Here is a 6,860-nt window from a genome sequence, read left to right on the forward strand (position 1 = left end):
TTAACTTTGAGCAGGTGGTGCACAAGCTGTACATTTTAGATACCAGTTGATTCATAGAAATCTCATATTGGCATTATTGAGGAAGACTCCAGCCAAGATGACTTCAGTACTGAGGGAATGCTGCATTGTCAGAGATGCAGTCTTTCAGATGAGGTGGTTAAACTGAGGCCCCATCTACATGTTCCGGTGGATATGAAAGACCCCATGGCACTATTCGAAGAAGAGCAGGACGTTCTCTCAATGTCTTTGGCCAACATTTTTCCTTGAACCATAACAACCAAAACAGATCAACTGATCATTCATATCATTGCTGTGTGAGAGACTTTGCTATATGCGAAATGGCTGCCATGTTTATCCATATAACGTATGCACTTCAAAATGAATTCATGAATGTGAAGCACCTGAGTGACATGATAAGGCACCATTCAATGCAAGCTAAATCTTTGTTTCCTGAAACACACAAAGGATATGATTATGATGTCCCTGTTTTGGGCAGGAGAGTTGCGAGAAGAGATAAACAAAACGTGCATGACAAAAGAACCAGGAGGAAGAGAAGGTTTTTTTTTAAAAATGCAGCGAGTTGTTATGACCTAAAAGGGTGGTGGAAGCAGATTCAATTGTAATTTTCAAAAGGGAATTGGATAGATACTTGAAAAGTAAAAATTTGCAGGGCAACGGGGAAAGAGCAGGGGAGTGGGACTATTTGGATAACTCAAAGAGCCGGCATAGGCATGATGGGCCAAATGGCCTCTTTCTGTGCTGTATGATTCCATGATTCATTACAATCTAGCACACTAAAAGTTTAGTGAGGTGTTAGTCAATCCATTCTTTTCAGGAGAGAGTTGGGAGAGTCGGGAAAGTAACTCAAAAACAATTTTTTTAAATTTTAAACGTGTGTATTATACATTTAATTCTCTGGAATGTACATTAAAATACATTTTCCCATTTATTGTGCTACAGTTGCTGTGCTGTATTTCTAACCCAGCTGGTCCAAATCAGCTGACATGACAGACTAGATAGTGAGCCCATCATCCCCATCACTGTTCTATAGGTAGTCTATGAAATGGGGTCAGGCTGCAGGTGGGTGAGAATGTACAGCTGCAGTTTGCTCAGCCCACCCATTTTTACAAAAGCGATCTCAACAGGGTATGAGGCGTGCTACTCTGCTGGAAATTAATTATTTAAATAAGAAAAGGTTGCATTTTTAAAAAATTTAACTAGCAGGCTGCTGACAGTAGAATGGGAACATTAGCAATTCTACCACCAACTGGTCCCTTAAGCTCTTCTTGTTACAGAGGAACATACATATATAGGGTGTTATAAAAAGGGGTTCTGCTACTACCATTGAGCACAGAAGAGAAGGCAGAGTGATTTATCAGCATTATCTGAAGATGTTAAACACAGTACAACACAATATCTATAATGAGTGCTTACCAATTTGCAGATCTCTGCACGAGAATTCAATAACAAATTCCTGAACAGCTGGCAGCCATGACCAAATTACTAGATTCCAACTGTATCAGATGACGAATAGTGGCATTACATAAATATATTTTACAGGTACAAAAAAATAATTAAAAAGGCTAATGGAATGTTGGCCTTTATCTCAAGGGGGCTGGAATACAAAGGGGTGGAAGTTATGTTATAGCTATATAAAGCTCTCATAAGAACATAAGAACATAAGAAATAGGAGCAGGAGTAGGCCAATCAGCCCCTCGAGCCTGCTCCGCCATTCAATAAGATCATGGCTGATCTGATCCTAACCTCAAATCTAAATTCATGTCCAATTTCCTGCCCGCTCCCCGTAACCCCTAATTCCCTTTACTTCGAGGAAACTGTCTATTTCTGTTTTAAATTTATTTAATGATGTAGCTTCCACAGCTTCCTGGGGCAGCAAATTCCACAGACTCCATTTAGGAGTACTGTGTTCAGGTGTGGGCACCGCAACATAGGGTGGATAAATTGCCTTTGGAGGGGGGTGCAGCGCAGATGCACCAGAAATGATTACCGGTACTGAAAGGGTTAAATCTTCCAAACATCCGTAGATACAGGGGTGGTGTCAAAGGACTGGAGAATTGCAAATGTTACACCCTTGTTGAAAAAAGGGTTTAAGGATAAACCCAGCAACTATAGGCCAGTCAGCTTAACCTCAGCGGTGGGGAAACTTCTGGAAACGATAATCCAGGACAGAATTAACAGTCACATGGACGAGTGTGGATTGATTAGGGAAAGCCACTACGGATTTGTTAAAGGCAAATCGTGTTTAACTAACTTGATAGAGTTTTTTGATGAGGCAACAGAGAGGGTAGATGAGGGCAATGCAGTTGATGTGGTGTACATGGACTTTCAAAAGGCGTTTGATAAAGTGCAGAATGGTAGGCTTATCAAGATTGCAGCCCATGGAATAAAGGAGGCAGCAGCAACATAGATACAGAATTGGTTAGGGGACAGGAAACAATGTGTAGTGGTGAATGGTTGTTTTTTGGACCGGAGGGAGGTGTACAGGGGTGTTCCCCAGTGTGCTGGAACCACTGCATTTCTTGATATATATTAATGACTTGGACTTGGGTGTACAGGGCACAATTTCAAAATTTGCAGATGTCACAAAACTTGGAAGGGTAGTAAACAGTGAGGAGAATAGCGATAGACTTCAAGAGGATATAGACAGGCTGGTGGAATGGGCAGACACACAGCAGATGAAATTTAACGCCTGACTTATCGGAGTCACAAACTGTAGAAATACAGGGGCCTGTCAGTGCGAACTGCACGGTGTGCGGACTACACAGTGTGAGCTGCTGAGAGTTTGGTACGTGTGGGAGTTTGGTGAAGTGGAGGAAGGAGGTGCTGCTTTGCCTTGCTTTTCCGAACTTTTTCCACAGTGCGGCAGTGGACCCGAGAGTAGAAGACTGAGATTGGGGAATAAAAGCAGCAGCAGACCTGCAAAAAGAGACAACTACTGTGCGACGTCACAGGTGAGGCAGCAAAGTCTGAGAGGTGAGCAGAGTATAAAAGGGGAGACCTAGAGCGGGAAGAAAGTCTGAGAGTCTAAGGCAAGTCATGGCAGCAAAGCTCGCACCCGTGATATGCTCCTCCTGCACTATGTGGGACGTCATGGACACTACCAGTGTCCCTGGCAACCATGTGTGCAGGAAGTGTGTCCAGCTGCAGCTACTGGCTAACCGTCTTTCGGAGCTGGAGCTGCGGGTGGATTCACTGTGGAGCATCTGCAATGCTGAGACTATCGTGGATAGCACGTTCAGAGAGGTGGTCACACCGCAGGTAAAGAATACGCAGGCAGAAAGGAAATGGGTGACCGCCAGGCAGAGTAAAAGGACTAGGCAGGTAGAGCAGGAGTCCCCTGGGGCCATCTCCCTCTCAAACAGATATTCTGCTTTAGATACTGTTGGGGGAGATGGCTTATCAGGGGAAAGCAGCAAGAGCCAGGTTCGGGGCACCACGGGTGGCTCTGCTGCACAGGAGGGGAGGAAGAAGAGTGGCAGGGCTATAGTGATAGGGGATTCGATTGTAAGGGGAACAGATAGGCGTTTCTGCGGCCGCAAACGTGACTCCAGGATGGTATGTTGCCTCCCTGGTGCTAGGGTCAAGGACGTCACGGAGCGGCTGCAGGGCATTCTGGAGGGGAAGGGTGAACAGCCAGTAGTCGTGGTCCATATTGGTACCAACGGCATAGGTAAAAAAAAGGGATGGGGGTCCTGCAAGGTGAATTTAAGGAGTTAGGAGATAAATTAAAAAGCAGGACTTCAAAAGGTAGTGATCTCAGGATTACTACCGGTGCCACGTGCTAGTGAGTATAGGAACAGGAGAATAGACAGGATGAATGCGTGGCTGCAGGGATGGTGCAGGAGGGAAGGATTTAGATTCCTGGGACATTGGGACCAGTTCTGGGGAAGGTGGGACCTGTACAAGCGTGACGGGTTACACCCAAGCAGGACCGGGACCAATGTTCTCGCAGGGGTGTTTGCTAGTGCTGTTGGGGAAGGTTTAAATTAGAGTGGCAGGGGGATGGGAACCTGAGCGGGGAGTCAGAAGGGAATAAAGTTGAGAGCAGCGAGAGAGGGGAAGACCCAGGGGAAATCTACAATACAAATAGTACAAACAGTTGTTCAAGAACAAGTGAAAGGGAAAAGCGTAGAGCAGCGCAAAGAAAGTGTACTTTAGGCACGACAGATAAAATGAAAACTAGAAGGCGTAAGGCGATTAACCCAGCATCAAAGCTGTGGCAGGGGGTTGGGAACCTGAGCAGGGAGACAGAGGAAAGCGTGTCAGGAAGGGACAGAAGGTATGGAGTAAAAGGTAAAGTGTTAAAAAAGGAAAAAGCAGGAACAAAGCGTCACAAAACATATTTGAAAGTTCTTTATCTGAATGCACGTAGCATTCGTAACAAAATGGACGAGTTAACGGCACAAATAACTACGTATGGGTATGATCTTGTGGCCATTACAGAACCATGGCTGCAGGGTGACAACAACTGGGAATTAAATATGCCAGGGTATTTAACAATCAGGAAGGACAGGCAGGAAGGAAGGGGAGGTGGGGTGGCTATGTTAATAAGGGAAGGAATCACTGTAATACAGAGAAAAGATATTGGGACAAAGGATCAGGATAATGAAACAGTTTGGGTGGAGATAAGGAATAATAAGGGGGAAAAAACAATGGTGGGCGTAGTATATAGGCCTCCTAATAGTTGCAACTCTGCTGGAAGAAGTATTAATCAGGAAATAGTCGGGGCATGTAATAAGGGAACAGCTATAATTATGGGGGATTTTAACTATCATATTAACTGGACAAATCAAATTGGGCAGGGCAGCCTTGAGGAAGAGTTTATTGAGTGTATTAGGGATGGATTTCTTGAGCAGTATGTAACTGATCCTACAAGGGGGCAGGCAACCTTAGACCTGGTCCTGTGTAATGAGGCAGGATTAATTAATAATGTCCGAGTTAAAGATCCCCTTGGAATGAGTGACCATAACATGGTTACATTCCATATCCAATTCGAGGGTGAGAAGGTTGGTTCTCAAACAAGCGTATTGAGCTTGAATAAAGGAGACTATGATGGTATGAGGGCGGAATTGATTAAAGTGGACTGGGAAAATAGATTAAAGGGTAAGATGGTACATGAGCAGTGGTGTTCATTTAAGGAGTTATTTTACAACTTTCAAAACAAATATATTCCACTGAGGAAAAAAGGGTGTAAAAGAAATGACAGCCATCCGTGGCTAAGTAAAGAAATTAAGGATAGTATCCGACTAAAAAAAAGGACATATAAGGTAGCCAAACTTAGTGGGAGGATAGAAGATTGGGAAGTCTTCAAAAGACAGCAAAAAGTAACAAAAGGATTGATTAAGAAAGGGAAGATAGATTATGAAAATAAATTAGCAAAAAATATAAAAACAGATAGCAAGAGTTTCTACAGTTATATAAAAAGAAAAAGGGTGGCTAAGGCAAACGTAGGTCTCTTGGAGGATGAGACCGGGAAATTAATGATGGGAAACATGGAGATGGCAAAAATGCTGAACAAATATTTTGTTTCAGTCTTTACGGTAGAGGACACTAAGAATATCCCAACACTGGACAAACAGGGGGCTCTAGGGGGGGGAGGAGCTAAATACGATTAAAATCACTAAGGAATTGGTACTCAGTAAATTAAGGGGACTCAAGGCGGACAAATCCCCTAGACCTGATGGCTTACATCCGAGGGTCTTGAGGGAAGTGGCAGTAGGGATTGTGGATGCTTTGGTAATAATTTTCCAAAATTCTCTGGACTCGGCAAAGGTCCTGGCAAATTGGAAAACTGCTAATGTAACACCCTTATTTAAAAAGGGTAGTAGGCAGAAGGCTGGAAATTATAGACCAGTTAGCCTAACATCTGTGGTGGGTAAAATTCTGGAGTCTATTATTAAGGAGACAGTAGCGGAACATTTGGATAAACATAATTTAATAGGACAAAGTCAGCATGGCTTTACGAAGGGGAAGTCATGTCTGACAAATTTGCTTGAGTTCTTTGAGGATATAACGTACAGGGTGGATAAAGGGGAACCAGTGGACGTAGTGTATTTAGACTTCCAGAAGGCATTCGACAAGGTGCCACATAAAAGATTATTGCTCAAGATAAAGAATCACTGGATTGGGGGCAATATTCTGGCATGGGTGGAGGATTGGTTATCTAACAGGAAGCAGAGAGTTGGGATAAATGGTACATTCTCGGACTGGCAACCAGTAGCCAGTGGTGTTCCGCAGGGGTCGGTGCTGGGTCCCCAACTCTTTACAATCTATATTAACGATTTGGAGGAGGGGACCGAGTGTAACATATCAAAGTTTGCAGATGATACAAAGATGGGAGGGAAAGTAGAGAGTGAGGAGGACATAAAAAACCTACAAGGGGATATAGACAGGCTGGGTGAGTGGGCAGAGATTTGGCAGATGCAATACAATGTTGGAAAATGTGAGGTTATGCACTTTGGCAGGAAAAATCGGAGAGCAAGTTATTATCTTATTGGCGAGAAACTGGAAAATACTGCAGTACAAAGGGATCTGGGGGTCCTAGTGCAAGAAAATCAAAAGGTTAGTATGCAGGTGCAGCAGGTGATCAAGAAGGCCAACGGAATGTTGGCTTTTATTGCTCGGGGGATAGAATATAAAAACAGGGAGGTATTGCTGCAGTTATATAAGGTATTGGTGAGACCGCACCTGGAATACTGCATACAGTTTTGGTGTCCATACTTAAGAAAAGACATACTTGCTCTCGAGGCAGTACAAAGAAGGTTCACTCGGTTAATCCCGGGGATGAGGGGGCGGACATATGAGGAGAGGTTGAGTAGATTGGGACTCTACTCATTGGA

Source organism: Heptranchias perlo, unplaced genomic scaffold, assembly GCF_035084215.1.
Source record: "Heptranchias perlo isolate sHepPer1 unplaced genomic scaffold, sHepPer1.hap1 HAP1_SCAFFOLD_1366, whole genome shotgun sequence".
Classification (NCBI taxonomy): Eukaryota; Metazoa; Chordata; class Chondrichthyes; order Hexanchiformes; family Hexanchidae; genus Heptranchias; species Heptranchias perlo.